At 33.6% G+C, this 21,008-nt stretch overlaps 12 non-coding genes across 12 annotated transcripts; all 12 read left to right on the top strand.

The window, feature by feature from the left end:
* The first annotated feature begins 855 nt into the window (after window positions 1-855).
* On the top strand, window positions 856-928 carry TRNAT-CGU (transfer RNA threonine (anticodon CGU)). The gene has a single exon. It is a non-coding gene; the product is annotated as a tRNA-Thr (tRNA).
* A 434-nt stretch (window positions 929-1,362) lies between these two features.
* TRNAN-AUU (transfer RNA asparagine (anticodon AUU)) lies at window positions 1,363-1,436 on the top strand. The gene has a single exon. It is a non-coding gene; the product is annotated as a tRNA-Asn (tRNA).
* Window positions 1,437-1,874: 438 nt separating this feature from the next.
* Window positions 1,875-1,947, top strand: TRNAT-CGU (transfer RNA threonine (anticodon CGU)). The gene has a single exon. It is a non-coding gene; the product is annotated as a tRNA-Thr (tRNA).
* Window positions 1,948-2,893: 946 nt separating this feature from the next.
* On the top strand, window positions 2,894-2,966 carry TRNAT-CGU (transfer RNA threonine (anticodon CGU)). The gene has a single exon. It is a non-coding gene; the product is annotated as a tRNA-Thr (tRNA).
* Window positions 2,967-3,912: 946 nt separating this feature from the next.
* Window positions 3,913-3,985, top strand: TRNAT-CGU (transfer RNA threonine (anticodon CGU)). Its single transcript has one exon. It is a non-coding gene; the product is annotated as a tRNA-Thr (tRNA).
* Window positions 3,986-4,419: 434 nt separating this feature from the next.
* On the top strand, window positions 4,420-4,493 carry TRNAT-AGU (transfer RNA threonine (anticodon AGU)). The gene has a single exon. It is a non-coding gene; the product is annotated as a tRNA-Thr (tRNA).
* Window positions 4,494-7,988: 3,495 nt separating this feature from the next.
* TRNAT-CGU (transfer RNA threonine (anticodon CGU)) lies at window positions 7,989-8,061 on the top strand. Its single transcript has one exon. It is a non-coding gene; the product is annotated as a tRNA-Thr (tRNA).
* A 434-nt stretch (window positions 8,062-8,495) lies between these two features.
* On the top strand, window positions 8,496-8,569 carry TRNAT-AGU (transfer RNA threonine (anticodon AGU)). Its single transcript has one exon. It is a non-coding gene; the product is annotated as a tRNA-Thr (tRNA).
* Window positions 8,570-11,045: 2,476 nt separating this feature from the next.
* TRNAT-CGU (transfer RNA threonine (anticodon CGU)) lies at window positions 11,046-11,118 on the top strand. Its single transcript has one exon. It is a non-coding gene; the product is annotated as a tRNA-Thr (tRNA).
* Window positions 11,119-18,034: 6,916 nt separating this feature from the next.
* TRNAT-CGU (transfer RNA threonine (anticodon CGU)) lies at window positions 18,035-18,107 on the top strand. The gene has a single exon. It is a non-coding gene; the product is annotated as a tRNA-Thr (tRNA).
* Window positions 18,108-18,532: 425 nt separating this feature from the next.
* On the top strand, window positions 18,533-18,606 carry TRNAT-AGU (transfer RNA threonine (anticodon AGU)). The gene has a single exon. It is a non-coding gene; the product is annotated as a tRNA-Thr (tRNA).
* Window positions 18,607-20,570: 1,964 nt separating this feature from the next.
* TRNAT-GGU (transfer RNA threonine (anticodon GGU)) lies at window positions 20,571-20,644 on the top strand. Its single transcript has one exon. It is a non-coding gene; the product is annotated as a tRNA-Thr (tRNA).
* The last annotated feature ends 364 nt before the right edge of the window (window positions 20,645-21,008 follow it).

The following is a 21,008-nucleotide window of genomic DNA, read 5'->3' as shown; positions in this document are numbered from 1 at the left end:
TGGGTCATCTTAAATTGAAAAACAAAAAAACGTGGTATTGTGAAGATTTTCAAAGTAATGCTTTGAATGAAAAAGGGAAAAAAGAGTGACAAAGAGCAAAATAGAGATAAAAAATCATTCTAGAGTTGAATTCAAGTAATGCATTCCTAACGAAGGCATAATTAAAACATTTATGAACAGGATAAGCAATATATCAATGAGGTGTTTATCAATAGGATCAGTATCCTCGTCTAAACTATTTGAGTAGTGCGTTTTCTGAACTGAGAAATGATTATGAAAGTGAAAAACTCAGGTTTCTCTTGAACACTATATGGCAAACTGTTCGTTAAAGCATGTTCAAGAGGGTGCTGTGGCTTAGCTGGTTAAAGCGCCTGTCCAGTAAACAGGAGATCCTGAGTTCAAATCTCAGCAGTGCCTTGCTTTCCTCATTCTTAAATAAAAAATTATTTTCATTAAGTCGTCCTGCGATTTAATTAAATTAGAAAAGTCTGATTTATCTTTCGATTGAACAGATCATCTTAAACCTAATAAAAACTAAAAGTGTTTTCAATATTATATTAACAATACTGTGATTGCAAAATCAAAAAGGTATTTCAATGAGCAAGAGGCAGATGAAATATAACCCCAGATTTGAGCAATATTGATGAATATTTGTAAAACCCTTATTTATAAACTATTCAAAATATGGGATTGAGTTTAAAATGTGTTCTTTTTTAATACAACATAGCTATTCTTGTTTACATATTAGGAATCCTTGCGTGTTTAACATTAGAATACATATTAAGACACGTTAACACAGGCAGAGAATTTGATCACCAATACTAAATTAATGATCCCTTCGGTATCACTAAAGTAGGTGCTGTGGCTAAGTGGTTAAAGCGCCTGTCTCGTAAACAGGAAATCCTGAGTTCAAATCTCAGCAGCACCTTATTATTGGTCCTTACATGTAAAAATATTTTTCATCACGCAAATGTTTAATACATTTTAAAAAGAAAAGTGTTGTTCTGTGAACATTAGAATGGGTCATCTTAAATTGAAAAACAAAACAACGTGGTATTGTGAAGATTTTCAAAGCAATGCTTTGAATGAAAAAGGGAAAAAAGAGTGACAAAGAGCAAAATAGAGATAAAAAATCATTCTAGAGTTGAATTCAAGTAATGCATTCTTAAAGAAGGCATGATTAAAACATTTATGAACAGGATAAGCAATATATCAATGAGTTGTTTATGAATAGGATCAGTATCCTCGTCTAAAGTAGTTGAGTAGATCGTTTTCTGAACTGAGAAATGATTATGAAAGTGAAAAACTCAGGATTCTCTTGAACACCATATGGCAAACTGTTCCTTAAAGCATCTTCAAGAGGGTGCTGTGGCTTAGCTGGTTAAAGCGCCTGTCTATTAAACAGGAGATCCTGAGTTCAAATCTCAGCAGTGCCTTGCTTTCCTCATTCTTAAATAAAAAATTATTTTCATTAAGTCGTCCTGCTATTCAATTAAATTAGAAAAGTCTGATTTATCTTTCGGATGAACAGATCATCTTAAACCTAATAAAAACTGAAAGTATTTTCAATATTATAGTAACGATACTGTGATTGCAAAATCAAAAAGGTATTTCAATGAGCAAGAGGCAGATGAAATATGACCCTAGATTTCAGCAATATTGATGAATATATGTAAAACACTTATTTGTAAACTATTCAAAATATGGTATTGAGTTTAAAATGTGTTCTTTTTTAATACAACATAGCTATTCTTATTTACAGATTAGGAATCCTTGCTTGTTTAACATTAGAATACATATTAAGACACTTTAACACAGGCACAGAAGTTGATCACCAATACTAAATTAATGATCCCTTCTGTATCACTAAAGTAGGTGCTGTGGCTAAGTGGTTAAGGCGCCTGTCTCGTAAACAGGAAATCCTGAGTTCAAATCTCAGCAGCACTTTATTATTGGTCCTTACATGTAAAAATAATTTTCATCACGCAAATGTTTAATACATTTTAAAAAGAAAAGTGTTGTTCTGTGAACATTAGAATGGGTCATCTTAAATTGAAAAACTAACAAACGTGGTATTGTGAAGATTTTCAAAGTAATGCTTTGAATGAAAAAGGGAAAAAAGAGTGACAAAGAGCAAAATAGAGATGAAAAATCATTCTAGAGTTGAAATCAAGTAATGCATTCTTAAAGAAGGCATAATTAAAACATTTATGAACAGGATAAGCAATATATCAATGAGGTGTTTATGAATAGGATCAGTATCCTCGTCTAAACTATTTGCGTAGTGCGTTTTCTGAACTGAGAAATGATTATGAAAGTGAAAAACTCAGGTTTCTCTTGAACACCATATGGCAAACTGTTCCTTAAAGCATTTTAAAGACGGTGCTGTGGCTTAGCTGGTTAAAGCGCCTGTCTAGTAAACAGGAGATCCTGAATTCAAATCTCAGCAGTGCCTTGCTTTCCTCATTCTTAAATAAAAAATTATTTTCATTAAGTCGTCCTGCGATTCAATTAAATTAGAAAAGTCTGATTTATCTTTCGGTTGAACAGATCATCTAAAACCTAATAAAAACTGAAAGTGTTTTCAATATTATAGTAACAATACTGTGATTGCAAAATCAAAAAGGTATTTCAATGAGCAAGAGGCAGATGAAATATGACCCTAGATTTGAGCAATATTGATGAATATATGTAAAACACTTATTTATAAACTATTCAAAATATGGGATTGAGTTTAAAATGTGTTCTTTTTTAATACAACATAGCTATTCTTGTTTACAGATTAGGAATCCTTGCTTGTTTAACATTAGAATACATATTAAGACACTTTAACACAGGCACAGAAGTTGATCACCAATACTAAATTAATGATCCCTTCTGTATTACTAAAGTAGGTGCTGTGGCTAAGTGGTTAAAGCGCCTGTCTCGTAAACAGGCAATCCTGAGTTCAAATCTCAGCAGCACCTTATTATTGGTCCTTACATGTAAAAATAATTTTCATCACGCAAATGTTTAATACATTTTAAAAAGAAAAGTGTTGTTCTGTGAACATTAGAATGGGTCATCTTAAATTGAAAAACAAAAAAACGTGGTATTGTGAAGATTTTCAAAGTAATGCTTTGAATGAAAAAGGGAAAAAAGAGTGACAAAGAGCAAAATAGAGATAAAAAATCATTCTAGAGTTGAATTCAAGTAATGCATTCCTAAAGAAGGCATAATTAAAACATTTATGAACAGGATAAGCAATATATCAATGAGGTGTTTATCAATAGGATCAGTATCCTCGTCTAAACTATTTGAGTAGTGCGTTTTCTGAACTGAGAAATGATTATGAAAGTGAAAAACTCAGGTTTCTCTTGAACACTATATGGCAAACTGTTCGTTAAAGCATGTTCAAGAGGGTGCTGTGGCTTAGCTGGTTAAAGCGCCTGTCCAGTAAACAGGAGATCCTGAGTTCAAATCTCAGCAGTGCCTTGCTTTCCTCATTCTTAAATAAAAAATTATTTTCATTAAGTCGTCCTGCGATTTAATTAAATTAGAAAAGTCTGATTTATCTTTCGATTGAACAGATCATCTTAAACCTAATAAAAACTGAAAGTGTTTTCAATATTATATTAACAATACTGTGATTGCAAAATCAAAAAGGTATTTCAATGAGCAAGAGGCAGATGAAATATAACCCTAGATTTGAGCAATATTGATGAATATTTGTAAAACCCTTATTTATAAACTATTCAAAATATGGGATTGAGTTTAAAATGTGTTCTTTTTTAATACAACATAGCTATTCTTGTTTACATATTAGGAATCCTTGCGTGTTTAACATTAGAATACATATTAAGACACGTTAACACAGGCACAGAATTTGATCACCAATACTAAATTAATGATCCCTTCGGTATCACTAAAGTAGGTGCTGTGGCTAAGTGGTTAAAGCGCCTGTCTCGTAAACAGGAAATCCTGAGTTCAAATCTCAGCAGCACCTTATTATTGGTCCTTACATGTAAAAATATTTTTCATCACGCAAATGTTTAATACATTTTAAAAAGAAAAGTGTTGTTCTGTGAACATTAGAATGGGTCATCTTAAATTGAAAAACAAAACAACGTGGTATTGTGAAGATTTTCAAAGCAATGCTTTGAATGAAAAAGGGAAAAAAGAGTGACAAAGAGCAAAATAGAGATAAAAAATCATTCTAGAGTTGAATTCAAGTAATGCATTCTTAAAGAAGGCATGATTAAAACATTTATGAACAGGATAAGCAATATATCAATGAGTTGTTTATGAATAGGATCAGTATCCTCGTCTAAAGTAGTTGAGTAGAGCGTTTTCTGAACTGAGAAATGATTATGAAAGTGAAAAACTCAGGATTCTCTTGAACACCATATGGCAAACTGTTCCTTAAAGCATCTTCAAGAGGGTGCTGTGGCTTAGCTGGTTAAAGCACCTGTCTAGTAAACAGGAGATCCTGAGTTCAAATCTCAGCAGTGCCTTGCTTTCCTCATTCTTAAATAAAAAATTATTTTCATTAAGTCGTCCTGCTATTCAATTAAATTAGAAAAGTCTCATTTATCTTTCGGATGAACAGATCATCTTAAACCTAATAAAAACTGAAAGTGTTTTCAATATTATAGTAACGATACTGTGATTGCAAAATCAAAAAGGTATTTCAATGAGCAAGAGGCAGATGAAATATGACCCTAGATTTCAGCAATATTGATGAATATATGTAAAACACTTATTTGTAAACTATTCAAAATATGGTATTGAGTTTAAAATGTGTTCTTTTTTAATACAACATAGCTATTCTTGTTTACAGATTAGGAATCCTTGCTTGTTTAACATTAGAATACATATTAAGACACTTTAACACAGGCACAGAAGTTGATCACCAATACTAAATTAATGATCCCTTCTGTATCACTAAAGTAGGTGCTGTGGCTAAGTGGTTAAGGCGCCTGTCTCGTAAACAAGAAATCCTGAGTTCAAATCTCAGCAGCACTTTATTATTGGTCCTTACATGTAAAAATAATTTTCATCACGCAAATGTTTAATACATTTTAAAAAGAAAAGTGTTGTTCTGTGAACATTAGAATGGGTCATCTTAAATTGAAAAACTAACAAACGTGGTATTGTGAAGATTTTCAAAGTAATGCTTTGAATGAAAAAGGGAAAAAAGAGTGACAAAGAGCAAAATAGAGATGAAAAATCATTCTAGAGTTGAAATCAAGTAATGCATTCTTAAAGAAGGCATAATTAAAACATTTATGAACAGGATAAGCAATATATCAATGAGGTGTTTATGAATAGGATCAGTATCCTCGTCTAAACTATTTGCGTAGTGCGTTTTCTGAACTGAGAAATGATTATGAAAGTGAAAAACTCAGGTTTCTCTTGAACACCATATGGCAAACTGTTCCTTAAAGCATTTTAAAGACGGTGCTGTGGCTTAGCTGGTTAAAGCGCCTGTCTAGTAAACAGGAGATCCTGAATTCAAATCTCAGCAGTGCCTTGCTTTCCTCATTCTTAAATAAAAAATTATTTTCATTAAGTCGTCCTGCGATTCAATTAAATTAGAAAAGTCTGATTTATCTTTCGGTTGAACAGATCATCTAAAACCTAATAAAAACTGAAAGTGTTTTCAATATTATAGTAACAATACTGTGATTGCAAAATCAAAAAGGTATTTCAATGAGCAAGAGGCAGATGAAATATGACCCTAGATTTGAGCAATATTGATGAATATATGTAAAACACTTATTTATAAACTATTCAAAATATGAGATTGAGTTTAAAATGTGTTCTTTTTTAATACAACATAGCTATTCTTGTTTACAGATTAGCAATCCTTGCTTGTTTAACATTAGAATACATATTAAGACACTTTAACACAGGCACAGAAGTTGATCACCAATACTAAATTAATGATCCCTTCTGTATTACTAAAGTAGGTGCTGTGGCTAAGTGGTTAAAGCGCCTGTCTCGTAAACAGGCAATCCTGAGTTCTAATCTCAGCAGCACCTTATTATTGGTCCTTACATGTAAAAATAATTTTCATCACGCAAATGTTTAATACATTTTAAAAAGAAAAGTGTTGTTCTGTGAACATTAGAATGGGTCATCTTAAATTGAAAAACAAAAAAACGTGGTATTGTGAAGATTTTCAAAGTAATGCTTTGAATGAAAAAGGGAAAAAAGAGTGACAAAGAGCAAAATAGAGATAAAAAATCATTCTAGAGTTGAATTCAAGTAATGCATTCTTAAAGAAGGCATAATTAAAACATTTATGAACAGGATAAGCAATATATCAATGAGGTGTTTATGAATAGGATCAGTATCCTCGTCTAAACTATTTGCGTAGTGCGTTTTCTGAACTGAGAAATTATTATGAAAGTGAAAAACTCAGGTTTCTCTTGAACACCATATGGCAAACTGTTCCTTAAAGCATTTTAAAGACAGTGCTGTGGCTTAGCTGGTTAAAGTGCCTGTCTAGTAAACAGAAGATCCTGAATTCAAATCTCAGCAGTGCCTTGCTTTCCTCATTCTTAAATAAAAAATTATTTTCATTAAGTCGTCCTGCGATTCAATTCAATTAGAAAAGTCTGATTTATCTTTCGGTTGAACAGATCATATTAAACCTAATAAATACTGAAAGTGTTTTCAATATTATAGTAACAATACTGTGATTGCAAAATCAAAAAGGTATTTCAATGAGCAAGAGGCAGATGAAATATGACCCTAGATTTGAGCAATATTGATGAATATATGCAAAACACTTATTTATAAACTATTCAAAATATGGGATTGAGTTTAAAATGTGTTCTTTTTTAATACAACATAGCTATTCTTGTTTACAGATTAGGAATCCTTGCTTGTTTAACATTAGAATACATATTAAGACACTTTAACACAGGCACAGAAGTTGATCACCAATACTAAATTAATGATCCCTTCTGTATCATTAAAGTAGGTGCTGTGGCTAAGTGGTTAAAGCGCCTCTCTCGTAAACAGGAAATCCTGAGTTCAAATCTCAGCAGCACCTTATTATTGGTCCTTACATGTAAAAATAATTTTCATCACGCAAATGTTTAATACATTTTAAAAAGAAAAGTGTTGTTCTGTGAACATTAGAATGGGTCATCTTAAATTGAAAAACTAAAAAACGTGGTATTGTGAAGATTTTCAAAGTAATGCTTTGAATGAAAAAGGGAAAAAAGAGTGACAAAGAGCAAAATAGAGATAAAAAAACATTCTAGAGTTGAATTCAAGTAATGCATTCTTAAAGAAGGCATAATTAAAACATTTATGAACAGGATAAGCAATATATCAATGAGGTGTTTATCAATAGGATCAGTATCCTCGTCTAAACTATTTGAGTAGTGCGTTTTCTGAACTGAGAAATGATTATGAAAGTGAAAAACTCAGGTTTCTCTTGAACACCATATGGCAAACTGTTCGTTAAAGCATGTTCAAGAGGGTGCTGTGGCTTAGCTGGTTAAAGCGCCTGTCCAGTAAACAGGAGATCCTGAGTTCAAATCTCAGCAGTGCCTTGCTTTCCTCATTCTTAAATAAAAAATTATTTTCATTAAGTCGTCCTGCGATTTAATTAAATTAGAAAAGTCTGATTTATCTTTCGATTGAACAGATCATCTTAAACCTAATAAAAACTGAAAGTGTTTTCAATATTATATTAACAATACTGTGATTGCAAAATCAAAAAGGTATTTCAATGAGCAAGAGGCAGATGAAATATAACCCTAGATTTGAGCAATATTGATGAATATATGTAAAACCCTTATTTATAAACTATTCAAAATATGGGATTGAGTTTAAAATGTGTTCTTTTTTAATACAACATAGCTATTCTTGTTTACAGATTAGGAATCCTTGCGTGTTTAACATTAGAATACATATTAAGACACGTTAACACAGGCACAGAATTTGATCACCAATACTAAATTAATGATCCCTTCGGTAACACTAAAGTAGGTGCTGTGGCTAAGTGGTTAAAGCGCCTGTCTCGTAAACAGGAAATCCTGAGTTCAAATCTCAGCAGCACCTTGTTATTGGTCCTTACATGTAAAAATATTTTTCATCACGCAAATGTTTAATACATTTTAAAAAGAAAAGTGTTGTTCTGTGAACATTAGAATGGGTCATCTTAAATTGAAAAACAAAAAAACGTGGTATTGTGAAGATTTTCAAAGCAATGCTTTGAATAAAAAAGGGAAAAAAGAGTGACAAAGAGCAAAATAGAGATAAAAAATCATTCTAGAGTTGAATTCAAGTAATGCATTCTTAAAGAAGGCATGATTAAAACATTTATGAACAGGATAAGCAATATATCAATGAGTTGTTTATGAATAGGATCAGTATCCTCGTCTAAAGTAGTTGAGTAGAGCGTTTTCTGAACTGAGAAATGATTATGAAAGTGAAAAACTCAGGATTCTCTTGAACACCATATGGCAAACTGTTCCTTAAAGCGTCTTCAAGAGGGTGCTGTGGCTTAGCTGGTTAAAGCGCCTGTCTAGTAAACAGGAGATTCTGAGTTCAAATCTCAGCAGTGCCTTGCTTTCCTCATTCTTAAATAAAAAATTATTTTCATTAAGTCGTCCTGCGATTCAATTAAATTAGAAAAGTCTGATTTATCTTTCGGATGAACAGATCATCTTAAACCTAATAAAAACTGAAAGTGTTTTCAATATTATAGTAACGATACTGTGATTGCAAAATCAAAAAGGTATTTCAATGAGCAAGAGGCAGATGAAATATGACCCTAGATTTCAGCAATATTGATGAATATATGTAAAACACTTATTTGTAAACTATTCAAAATATGGGATTGAGTTTAAAATGTGTTATTTTTTAATACAACATAGCTATTCTTGTTTACAGATTAGGAATCCTTGCTTGTTTAACATTAGAATACATATTAAGACACTTTAACACAGGCACAGAATTTGATCACCAATACTAAATCAATGATCCCTTCTGTATCACTAAAGTAGGTGCTGTGGCTAAGTGGTTAAAGCGCCTGTCTCGTAAACAGGAAATCCTGAGTTCAAATCTCAACAGCACTTTAATATTGGTCCTTACATGTAAAAATAATTTTCATCACGCAAATGTTTAATACATTTTAAAAAGAAAAGTGTTGTTCTGTGAACATTAGAATGGGTCATCTTAAATTGAAAAACAAAAAAACGTGGTATTGTGAAGATTTTCAAAGTAATGCTTTGAATGAAAAAGGGAAAAAAGAGTGACAAAGAGCAAAATAGAGATAAAAAATCATTCTAGAGTTGAATTCAAGTAATGCATTCTTAAAGAAGGCATAATTAAAACATCTATGAACAGGATAAGCAATATATCAATGAGGTGTTTATGAATAGGATCAGTATCCTCGTCTAAAGTAGTTGAGTAGAGCGTGTTCTGAACTTAGAAATGATTATGAAAGTGAAAAACTCAGGATTCTCTTGAACACCATATGGCAAACTGTTCCTTAAAGTATTTTCAAGAGGGTGCTGTGGCTTAGCTGGTTAAAGCACCTGTCTAGTAAACAAGAGATACTGAGTTCAAATCTCAGCAGTGCCTTGCTTTCCTCATTCTTCAATAAAAAATTATTTTCATTAAGTCGTCCTTTGATTCAATTAAATTAGAAAAGTCTGATTTATCTTTCGGTTGAACAGATCATCTTAAACCAAATAAAAACTGAAAGTGTTTTCAATATTATAGTAACAATACTGGGATTGCAAAATCATAAAGGTATTTCAATGAGCAAGAGGCAGATGAAATATAACCCTAGATTTGAGCAATATTGATGAATATATGTAAAACAATTATTTATAAACTATTCAAAATATGGGATTGAGTTTAAAATGTGTTCTTTTTTAATGCAACATAGCGCTTCTTGTTTACAGATTAGGAATCCTTGCTTGTTTAACATTGGAATTCATATTAAGACACTTTAACGCAGGCATAGAATTTGATCACCAATACTAAATTAATGATCCCTTCTGTATCACTAAAGTAGGTGCTGGGGCTAAGAGGTTAAAGCACCTGTCTCGTAAACAGGAAATCCTGAGTTCAAATGTCAGCAGCACCTTATTATTGGTCCTCACATGTAAAAATAATTTTTATCACGCAAATGTTTAATACATTTTAAAAAGAAAAGTGTTGTTCTGTGAACATTAGAATGGGTCATCTTAAATTGAAAAACAAAAAAAGTGGTATTGTGAAGATTTTCAAAGTAATGCTTTGAATGAAAAAGGGAAAAAAGAGTGACAAAGAGCAAAATAGAGATAAAAAATCATTCTAGAGTTGAATTCAAGTAATTCATTCTTAAAGAAGGCATGATTAAAACATTTATGAACAAGATAAGCAATATATCAATGAGGTGTTTATGAATAGGATCAGTATCCTCGTCTAAAGTAGTTGAGTAGAGCGTTTTCTGAACTGAGAAATGATTATGAAAGTGAAAAACTCAGGATTCTCTTGAACACCATATGGCAAACTGTTCCTTAAAGCATTTTCAAGAGGGTGCTGTGGCTTAGCTGGTTAAAGCGCCTGTCTAGTAAACAGGAGATCCTGAGTTTAAATCTCAGCAGTGCCTTGCTTTCCTCATTCTTAAATAAAAAACTATATTCATGAAGTCGTCCTGTGATTCAATTCAATTAGAAAAGTCTGATTTATCTTTCGGTTGAACAGATCATCTTAAACCTAATACAAACTGAAAGTGTTTTCAATATTATAGTAACAATACTGTGATTTCAAAAATCAAAAAGGTATTTCAATGAGCAAGAGGCAGATGAAATATGACCCTAGATTTGAGCAATATTGATGAATATATGTAAAAAACTTATTTATAAACTATTCAAAATATGGTATTGAGTTTAAAATGTGTTCTTTTTTAATACAACATAGCTATTCTTGTTTACAGATTAGGAATCCTTGCTTGTTTAACATTAGAATACATATTAAGACACTTTAACACAGGCACAGAAGTTGATCCCCAATACTAAATTAATGATCCCTTCTGTATCACTAAAGTAGGTGCTGTGGCTAAGTGGTTAAAGCGCCTGTCTCGTAAACAGGAAATCCTGAGTTCAAATCTCAGCAGCACTTTATTATTGGTCCTTACATGTAAAAATAATTTTCATCACGCAAATGTTTAATACATTTTAAAAAGAAAAGTGTTGTTCTGTGAACATTAGAATGGGTCATCTTAAATTGAAAAACTAACAAACGTGGTATTGTGAAGATTTTCAAAGTAATGCTTTGAATGAAAAAGGGAAAAAAGAGTGACAAAGAGCAAAATAGAGATGAAAAATCATTCTAGAGTTGAACTCAAGTAATGCATTCTTAAAGAAGGCATAATTAAAACATTTATGAACAGGATAAGCAATATATCAATGAGGTGTTTATGAATAGGATCAGTATCCTCGTCTAAACTATTTGAGTAGTGCATTTTCTGAACTGAGAAATGATTATGAAAGTGAAAAACTCAGGATTCTCTTGAACACCATATGGCAAACTGTTCCTTACAGCATTTTCAAGAGGGTTCTGTGGCTTAGCTGGTTAAAGCGCCTGTCTAGTAAACAGGAGATCCTGAGTTCAAATCTCAGCAGTGCCTTGCTTTCCTTATTCTTAAATAAAAAACTATTTTCATTAAGTTGTCCTGCGATTCAATTCAATTAGAAAAGTCTGATTTATCTTTCGGTTGAACAGATCATCTTAAACCTAATAAAAACTGAAAGTGTTTTCAATATTATAGTAACAATACTGTGATTGCAAAAATCAGAAAGGTATTTCAATGAGCAAGAGGCAGATGAAATATAACCCTAGATTTGAGCAATATTGATGAATATATGTAAAACACTTATTTATGAACTATTCAAAATATGGGATTGAGTTTAAAATGTGTTCTTTTGTAATACAACATAGCTATTCTTGTTTACAGATTAGGAATCCTTGCTTGTTTAACATTAGAATACATATTAAGACACTTTAACACAGGCACAGAATTTGATCACCAATACTAAATTAATGATCCCTTCTGTATCACTAAAATATCTGCTGTGGCTAAGTGGTTAAAGCGCCTGTCTCATAAACAGGAAATCCTGAGTTCAAATCTCAGCAGCACCTTATTATTGGTCCTTACATGTAAAAATAATTTTCAGCACACAAATGTTTAATACATTTTAAAAAGAAAAGTGTTGTTCTGTGAACATTAGAATGGGTCATCTTAAATTGAAAAACAAAAAAACGTGGTATTGTGAAGATTTTCAAAGTAATGCTTTGAATGAAAAAGGGAAAAAAGAGTGACAAAGAGCAAAATAGAGATAAAAAATCATTCTAGAGTTGAATTCAAGTAATGCATTCTTAAAGAAGGCATAATTAAAACATTTATGAACAGGATAAGCAATATATCAATGAGATGTTTATGAATAGGATCAGTATCCTCGTCTAAACTATTTGCGTAGTGCGTTTTCTGAACTGAGAAATGATTATGAAAGTGAAAAACTCAGGATTCTCTTGAACACCATATGGCAAACTGTTCCTTAAAGCATTTTCAAGAGGGTGCTGTGGCTTAGCTGGTTAAAGCGCCTGTCTAGTAAACAGGAGATCCCTAGTTCAAATCTCAGCAGTGCCTTGCTTTCCATTTTTGCCATTTGTACACTTTATTTCGATCAAAAGATCATAAAAGTTGCATAAAATACATATAAAAAGCAAACTTGAGCATAATAAAAGGCATTAAAAAAGTTGATTTAAAAATAGACCATGGAAAATATACATAGCAGCATACAATAGTTTTAGTACTTAAGACGCTTAATCCACATTGCATGTAAAAAACGTGAAACAGCAAACACTACAACAGTACTTGTGTCAGTGGCTAAGATGCGATAGGCTTCGGTACATCTTGTAAATCCTAAGTTCCTACATAGAGGAATGAGCCAATACTTCCTGGGGGCTCTATATGCAACGCAAAGAAACAGTACATGGATTATTGTCTCAGGCGACCTTCCGCAGGCTGGGCAAATATTTTCTCTTTGTTTGGCCCAGTTCTGAGTAAAGTCCCTAAGAGGTAAGGTGCCCATCCTAAATTGGATATATAGTTTCCTTGCCAGAAATGGGTGCACTTCATTCAGGAATGATTCAAAGATATACTGGTCTTTATTTACCAAAAACTGTCTCGAAAGACTGCCAAGAGTTGTGTTTTGTTGTAATGTACTTAGCTTATGCTGCCTATATACCTGGACCAGTTTAGCACGAGAGAGCGTCAAACAGAATACCCCAGGGCTAGTCCAGAGTTCAGGCAAACCAATCCTATAGCACATCTCCTTAATATAGACAAGCCAGGGAAACTTCTTTGAAGTGCTAACTGCAATTATTGAACTGAGATCACGACAATAGGACCCTAGCTCATCTGTGAGCCAAAGTCTTCGCCAGTATGTTAAAGGACGTAGGCCAGCTTCTTCATCTATTGGTCGTATTGCCAGGTCAAGGCGTAGCTGTACTAGAGGGGTGCTTTGCGGTAGGCCCAATAAAAGTCTAATAAACTTGTTCTCTAATAGAGAAAGACCTTTCAACTGAGAATGGCCCCACAACTCTGCCCCATATAGAGCTGCATTTCTTACTTGTACTTTGTAGATTTCTGCTGCGGGGCCAGGGGCCCTGTGTGTGGTATATTTAGCCATTCTTAATATCGCCCCAGATAGTTGTGCAAGCCGCATAGCTGCTTTGTCTAGTTGGGGAGCCCAGGAAAAGGACTCAGAAAGTGTGATCCCTAGGTAATCAAATAGTGAGACCCTTTCTAGAGTTGTTCCATTGAGTGTGGGATTAGGCCGGGTTGTGTTAGCTGGGTTAAAAACCATGTATTTAGTTTTTGAAATGTTTATTTCGAGCCCATGGTCAATGCAAAAAGCTAAAAAACTGTCTAAAACACGTTGAACGCCCATCGGGGATTTAGATAGAAGAAGGGTGTCATCTGCAAATAGCATGACTGGAACCTTTCTACCATTAAGTCTAGGGGAGTCACCACGGTCCGTTTTATTAATATGATTAACCAAAGCGTTAACATAAAGACAGAACAGGGTAGGGGCTAGCACGCATCCCTGCCTGACTCCTCTATTGACTGGAAAGCGCGCGGTTAATTGGCCTGCCTTACCATATCGGACCTGCGCATAGTTGCCAGTGTGCAGTCTAATGATCATAGCTAATAGGTCCAAGGGGACTCCCAGCTTGTGCAGTACCGCCCAGAGCTTATCCCTTGGGACCATATCAAAAGCTGCTTTCAGGTCGACAAATATCAGATAGAGGCTGCCACCCTCCATTGATACTGTCTTCCAGAATAATAATTGCAGCCTTAAGAGCTGGTCAACAGTTGACACCCTTTTCCTAAATCCTGCCTGTAAATCGCTCAAGATATTCATCTCTTCCATCCAGGAATGCAGACGATTAAGTAAAATTCTAGCAAACAGCTTTTGTGCTACATCTATTAGGCTGATTGGCCTGTAATTTGCAGGAAGCAACGGTGATCCTTTTTTAAAAATGGGGAATATTTCAGCTCCTAGCCATGTATCTGGGACGTTCATACCTTTCATGATGGCGTTAAATAAGGTCCATAAATAAGGGACCCAGATCAAGGGTTCTTCTTTATATAGGTCCCCGGGGATTTTATCTAGGCCAGGTGCTTTAGATGTAGAGAGGGTTTTGATAGCACCCTCAACTTCTTGGGCCGTTATTTCATTTAAAGAGTCAAATTGTGCTAACTGAAGAGGACCCTCCGTAAGAATCAGATCATCTCCAGTTGAGTACAATGACTTAAAATGGGCTTCCCAGGCAGATGCTGCGATATTCGGTAGGATTGGGGATTGTTCGTCCTTGTTGCCCGAATTGGCAATAGTTTTCCAAAATCCCCTCATGTCCTTATTAGAAAGGGCAATTTTGAGGGACTCCCATTTCTCAAACTCCCATGATTTTTTTGCATTTTTAATAGTCTCTTAGTAAAACTTCCTGGAAGGCTTCAATACAGCCTTATTTTTGGTTTTTATTGCATTAATAAGAGCAGATTTTGCCTGCCTACATTCTTTAGTATACCAGGAATTAAAAAAGTGATTTTGCCTGGGCTTAGTTGATGGGGGATTAAAGAATATTTTAAGAGCCAAGGTAAGATGCAGGTACGTTGATTCTACCGCTTGTAAATCCCAGTCGCTTGGAAGTGGGGTAAATAACCTTTCCGTTTCTAGAAGCGCTGGGAGAATCAGCCCATAAAGTTCTAAAATTTGGTCCGGGGTGCGTTTTACTGCATCCCACCTAATTCTTCTTTTATTATTGACCAGAGAAAGGTTCCGGTCGGGCATAGGGCCAATAGTAGTAGATGCTTGAGAGACAGGAATTAATATCTCAAGCAACAATGCATCGTGGTCACTGTCAAATCTAGAAATGACGGTAAAGTCTACAATACTATTCCAAGAAGATACCTCCACCAGAATATAATCTATTAGGGAGGAATAATTGTCCCTTTTGAAGGTAGGTTTCCCTGGCTGGTCTGATTTTAAACGACCATTACAGGCCCTCAATGAATGCGTAAGGACAAATGCATTAATTTGCATAACTAATGGGGTCCAAGCCTTTACCTTCTGGATTTGGGGATCTGGTATTAGATTACAATTATCTTCCTCGTTTTCTAATATATATGGGAGGTCAACTAGCGGTTCGTATTGACAGTTAAAATCACCCGCAATTATTAGTCTATCATGATTAGGTAGGTCTGGTATACTAGTAGATAATAAGTCAAAAATCGGAGAATCTTGGGATAGGCTAGATGGACGTGAGTAAACGTTAATAAGAATTAGTTTAAAATTGGGTTTGAATAAAAGAGCCAGACCTTGAAGATCTACTGAGAACAGATCTAGTTCAGAGATAGTGCAGTCTAAATGTGTTGCGACCCATATGGAGAGGCCCCCGTAAGGCCTACCCCTCTTCCCCTTGGTCGCTACTACGGTATGTGCCGAAAACCCGGAGAACTGTGTAGGCACAAGCGACCAGGTCTCCTGCAATAATACAACATCATATTCTGATATAAACTTAGACCACTCTGGGTTGTCTATCTTTGAATTTATACCAGCGATGTTCCATGATAGGATCCTGATTTTAAGATCTGAGGGGGAGGCTATGGTTGGTTGGCGTTCGATACAAGGAGTCTCCACATTAGCTGGGTTACTGGCTTCTTCGCTTATGTCTGGTTCATTAAAACTAGGCAATGCACAATAAGTAGACAAATGGGTTGGAGTATATAGGTTAAAACAAGGTCCAATAGCATTAGCATGTACTTTCATGTGTTTGTTTGGGATTTGTGTAAAAGGTAAAGAATTGTTCCCGAGTCAATCACATTCTTCCAGATTGGAAAGTGCTTCGAATCTATTGGACAGTGATACTGTATTAACACAGGGTGAACTGACAATGGTGGGGGCACTAGACTGTACCGTAGAGCTTTTTACCCTGGTCAAGCTTGGAATCTTAAATTGACGTTTATTGTAAAAGTAATGATATGTTAGAGGCACTATTTCAAACGATCTCCTTTGAGGGGGAAAAAAGTTTCTAAGAAGTACAGGCAAAACATTAGTGCTCGAAAAGTGCACAATAACACATAACTTTTAGCTTCTTCTCCTGAGAGCCTACCCAGTCAACTCTTCTTGCTTTCCTTATTCTTAAATAAAAAACTATTTTCATTAAGTCGTCCTGCGATTCAATTAAATTAGAAAAGTCTGATTTATCTTTCGGTTGAACTGATCATCTTAAACCTAATAAAAACTGAAAGTGTTTTCAATATTATGGTAACGATACTGTGATTGCAAAATCAAAAAGGTGTTCTTTTTTAAAACAACATAGCTATTCTTGTTTACAGATTAGGAATCCTTGCTTGTTTAACATTAGAATACATATTAAGACACTTTATCACAGGCACAGAATTTGATCACCAATACTAAATTAATGATCCCTTCTGTATCACTAAAGTAGGTGCTGTGGCTAAGTCGTTAAAGCTCCTCTCTCGTAAACAGGAAATCCTGAGTTCAAATCTCAGCAGCACCTTATTATTGGTCCTTACATGTAAAAATAATTTTCATCACGCAAATGTTTAAAACATTTTAAAAAGAAAAGTGTTGTTCTGTGAACATTAGAATGGGTCATCTTAAATTGAAAAACTAAAAAACGTAGTATTGTGAAGATTTTCAAAGTAATGCTTTGAATGAAAAAGGGAAAAAAGAGTGACAAAGAGCAAAATAGAGATAAAAAATCATTCTAGAGTTGAATTCAAGTAATGCATTCTTAAAGAAGGCATAATTAAAACATTTATGAACAGGATAAGCAATATATCAATGAGGTGTTTATCAATAGGATCAGTATCCTCGTCTAAACTATTTGAGTAGTGCGTTTTCGGAACTGAGAAATGATTATGAAAGTGAAAAACTCAGGTTTCTCTCGAACACCATATGGCAAACTGTTCGTTAAAGCATGTTCAAGAGGGTGCTGTGGCTTAGCTGGTTAAAGCACCTGTCCAGTAAACAGGAGATCCTGAGTTCAAATCTCAGCAGTGCCTTGCTTTCCTCATTCCTAAATAAAAAATTATTTTCATTAAGTCGTCCTGCGATTCAATTAAATTAGAAAAGTCTGATTTATCTTTCGGTTGAACAGATCATCTTAAACCTAATAAAAACTGAAAGTGTTTTCAATATTATATTAACAATACTGTGATTGCAAAATCAAAAAGGTATTTCAATGAGCAAGAGGCAGATGAAATATAACCCTACATTTGAGCAATATTGATGAATATATGTAAAACACTTATTTATAAACTATTCAAAATATGGGATTGACTTTAAAATGTGTTCTTTTTTAATACAACATAGCTATTCTTGTTTACATATTAGGAATCCTTGCGTGTTTAACATTAGAATACATATTAAGACACGTTAACACAGGCACAGAATTTGATCACCAATACTAAATTAATGATCCCTTCAGTATCACTAAAGTAGGTGCTGTGGCTAAGTGGTTAAAGCGCTTGTCTCGTAAACAGGAAATCCTGAGTTCAAATCTCAGCAGCACCTTGTTATTGGTCCTTACATGTAAAAATAATTTTCATCACGCAAATGTTTACTACATTTTAAAAAGAAAAGTGTTGTTCTGTGAACATTAGAATGGGTCATCTTAAATTGAAAAACAAAAAAACGTGGTATTGTGAAGATTTTCAAAGCAATGCTTTGAATGAAAAAGGGAAAAAAGAGTGACAAAGAGCAAAATAGAGATAAAAAATCATTCTAGAGTTGAATTCAAGTAATGCATTCTTAAAGAAGGCATGATTAAAACATTTATGAACAGGATAAGCAATATAGCAATGAGGTGTTTATGAATAGGATCAGTATCCTCGTCTAAAGTAGTTGAGTAGAGCGTTTTCTGAACTGAGAAATGATTATGAAAGTGAAAAACTCAGGATTCTCTTGAACACCATATGGCAAACTGTCATTTTCAAGAGGGTGCTGTGGCTTAGCTGGTTAAAGCGCCTGTCTAGTAAACAGGAGATCCTGAGTTCAAATCTCAGCAGTGCCTTGCTTTCCTCATTCTTAAATAAAAAATTATTTTCATTAAGTCGTCCTGCGATTCAATTAAATTAGAAAAGTCTGATTTATCTTTCGGTTGAACAGATCATCTTAAACCTAATAAAAACTGAAAGTGTTTTCAATATTATAGTAACGATACTGTGATTGCAAAATCAAAAAGGTATTTCAATGAGCAAGAGGCAGATGAAATATGACCCTAGATTTCAGCAATATTGATGAATATATGTAAAACACTTATTTGTAAACTATTCAAAATATGGGATTGAGTTTAAAATGTGTTCTTTTTTAATACAACATAGCTATTCTTGTTTACAGATTAGGAATCCTTGCTTGTTTAACATTAGAATACATATTAAGACACTTTAACACAGGCACAGAATTTGATCACCAATACTAAATTAATGATCCCTTCTGTATCACTAAAGTAGGTGCTGTGGCTAAGTGGTTAAAGCGCCTGTCTCGTAAACAGGAAATCCTGAGTTCAAATCTCAACAGCACTTTAATATTGGTCCTTACATGTAAAAATAATTTTCATCACGCAAATGTTTAATACATTTTAAAAAGAAAAGAGTTGTTCTGTGAACATTAGAATGGGTCATCTTAAATTGAAAAACAACAAAACGTATTATTGTGAAGATTTTCAAAGTAATGCTTTGAATGAAAAAGGGAAAAAAAAGTGACAAAGAGCAAAATAGAGATAAAAAATCATTCTAGAGTTGAATTCAAGTAATGCATTCTTAAAGAAGGCATAATTAAAACATTTATAAACAGGATAAGCAATATATTAATGAGGTGTTTATGAATAGGATCAGTATCCTCGTCTAAACTATTTGCGTAGTGCGTTTTCTGAACTGAGAAATGATTATGAAAGTGAAAAACTCAGGTTTCTCTTGAACACCATATGGCAAACTGTTCCTTAAAGCATTTTCAAGAGGGTTCTGTGGCTTAGCTGGTTAAAGTGCCTGTCTAGTAAACAGGAGATCTTGAGTTCAAATCTCAGCAGTGCCTTGCTTTCCTCATTCTTAAATAAAAAATTATTTTCATTAAGTCGTCCTGCGATTCAATTCAATTAGAAAAGTCTGATTTATCTTTCGGTTGAACAGATCATCTTAAACCTAATAAAAACTGAAAGTGTTTTCAATATTATAGTAACAATACTGTGATTGCAAAATCAAAAAGGTATTTCAATGAGCAAGAGGCAGATGAAATATGACCCTAGATTTGAGCAATATTGATGAATATATGCAAAACACTTATTTATAAACTATTCAAAATATGGGATTGAGTTTAAAATGTGTTCTTTTTTAATACAACATAGCTATTCTTGTTTACAGATTAGGAATCCTTGCTTGTTTAACATTAGAATACATATTAAGACACTTTAACACAGGCACAGAAGTTGATCACCAATACTAAATTAATGATCCCTTCTGTATCACTAAAGTAGGTGCTGTGGCTAAGTGGTTAAAGCGCCTCTCTCGTAAACAGGAAATCCTGAGTTCAAATCTCAGCAGCACCTTATTATTGGTCCTTACATGTAAAAATAATTTTCATCACGCAAATGTTTAATACATTTTAAAAAGAAAAGTGTTGTTCTGTGAACATTAGAATGGGTCATCTTAAATTGAAAAACTAAAAAGCGTGGTATTGTGAAGATTTTCAAAGTAATGCTTTGAATGAAAAAAGGAAAAAAGAGTGACAAAGAACAAAATAGAGATAAAAAATCATTCTAGAGTTGAATTCAAGTAATGCATTCTTAAAGAAGGCATAATTAAAACATTTATGAACAGGATAAGCAATATATCAATGAGGTGTTTATCAATAGGATCAGTATCCTCGTCTAAACTATTTGAGTAGTGCGTTTTCGGAACTGAGAAATGATTATGAAAGTGAAAAACTCAGGTTTCTCTCAAACACCATATGGCAAACTGTTCGTTAAAGCATGTTCAAGAGGGTGCTGTGGCTTAGCTGGTTAAAGCACCTGTCCGGTAAACAGGAGATCCTGAGTTCAAATCTCAGCAGTGCCTTGCTTTCCTCATTCCTAAATAAAAAAATATTTTCATTAAGTCGTCCTGCGATTCAATTAAATTAGAAAAGTCTGATTTATCTTTCGGTTGAACAGATCATCTTAAACCTAATAAAAACTGAAAGTGTTTTCAATATTATATTAACAATACTGTGATTGCAAAATCAAAAAGGTATTTCAATGAGCAAGAGGCAGATGAAATATAACCCTACATTTGAGCAATATTGATGAATATATGTAAAACACTTATTTATAAACTATTCAAAATATGGGATTGACTTTAAAATGTGTTCTTTTTTAATACAACATAGCTATTCTTGTTTACATATTAGGAATCCTTGCGTGTTTAACATTAGAATACATAT

The sequence above is a fragment of the Triturus cristatus genome, chromosome 8, assembly GCF_964204655.1.
Source record: "Triturus cristatus chromosome 8, aTriCri1.1, whole genome shotgun sequence".
NCBI classification, from domain to species: Eukaryota; Metazoa; Chordata; class Amphibia; order Caudata; family Salamandridae; genus Triturus; species Triturus cristatus.
This window is presented reverse-complemented; position numbering and strand designations above follow the sequence as displayed.